Source organism: Cryptomeria japonica, unplaced genomic scaffold, assembly GCF_030272615.1.
Source record: "Cryptomeria japonica unplaced genomic scaffold, Sugi_1.0 HiC_scaffold_207, whole genome shotgun sequence".
Classification (NCBI taxonomy): Eukaryota; Viridiplantae; Streptophyta; class Pinopsida; order Cupressales; family Cupressaceae; genus Cryptomeria; species Cryptomeria japonica.
Window position 1 is genome coordinate 7,917 of NW_026729029.1, and position 1,376 is coordinate 9,292.

Sequence of the window (1,376 nt, forward strand, 5' to 3'; positions counted from 1 at the left end):
GTCCGGTTTGCCTCGGGTGCGCACCTTGCGTGCACCTTCGCCAGGGTGGGCGCCTTGGTGCGCACACCTTGGCTGGGCTGCGCACACCTTGGCACCCGCGTTTCCTTCATTTTAAATTTTTTTTTTTTACAATCTCTCAAGTGGGAAATTCTATAATCTCAACTTTTTTTGCCTTTTCAGGAAACTTTTGAATGGAGCGCATCATTGGTGCGCTCCGAAGTGTGCTCCAAAGCTCTCTCCAGCTGCGTGCACCTGCCCCGGCCGCGCACCCGGCCCCGCCCAGCTTCGCTCACCTGTCCCGGGCGTCTGGTGCGGAACCTTAGAGTAAGAAACATCACCGTGCACCTTGGCCAACGTGCGCGACTCGACCGAGCGCGCACTGGCCGAGGTGCACACCGATTTCACCTGGGTGCGCGCGCAGCACCTCGGGCGCACCGGGGTGCGCGCACAACGCCCGGGTTGCACCGTGGCCTGTGTGCTCGGGGCGCCTCGGGTGCGCGCTCGGTGTCGCCCCCGCGCGCGCGGTAGTGCGGGCAGCGCACCCCGGCCCGGCCCGGCCCCGACGAGAACGCAAACGGGCAAAAGGTTTATTCAAATAGCATTGCGATGCCCGGCGAAAAACTAAAAAAGGGTGCAACACCGGGACTTCCCGGGAGGTCACCCATCCCAGTACTACTCCGGCCCAAGCGCGCTTAACTGCGGAGTTCTGATGGGATCCGGTGCACTAACGCTGGTATGATCGCACCCGTTATGAGCTTGTCGCAGTGTGTACTTAGCAAACCGCGACCCACGTGCGAATCCACCCCGGCCACCCACCCCCGTCGAGGTGCACACCCTCCCTCGCGAAGTGCGCCCCGTTCGCCAAGTGTGAGCCCTGCCCGGGTGCGCGCACCTTGCTAGGGCGTCGGGTGTGCACCCGGCCCGGCCTACGTGCGTGCACCTGTAGGGGGCGTCGTGTGCGTGCAGTGTCCCGTCTGCAACGCGGTGCCCACACACCACCTCGGGCGCAACGACCTGCGCTCACATGTGGGCCGAGTGCACCTTGGTGCATGTTCGGGGCGCCTCGGGTGCACGCTCGATCTTGCCCCGGTGCACCAAGGCGCTCGGTTTGCCCCGGGTGCGCACTTGGTGCAAGGTGGGCACCCAAAATAGGGATCAAGCACCAAAACACAAGTTTCGGGATGCAAAATGGGACCCAAGGACCACAAATGCGTTCCAAGACCCATGATGGGTCCACGAGAACAAAAATGTGTTCCGAGACTTAATAAACAAATATTGGGTTTTAGGAGAAGAAACATGCTCTGATGCCCAAAACGAGAATCGACCCCGAAAAGGCCACAGGCCAAAAGTGGGATGCGAGACAAAAAAAAATGGGA

The 1,376-nt window shown here is 61.0% G+C and overlaps 1 non-coding gene across 1 annotated transcript; it reads right to left on the bottom strand.

The window, feature by feature from the left end:
- Positions 1–628: 628 nt before the first annotated feature.
- Positions 629–747, bottom strand: LOC131868452 (5S ribosomal RNA). The gene has a single exon (XR_009366905.1). It is a non-coding gene; the product is annotated as a 5S ribosomal RNA (ribosomal RNA).
- Positions 748–1,376: the final 629 nt, after the last annotated feature.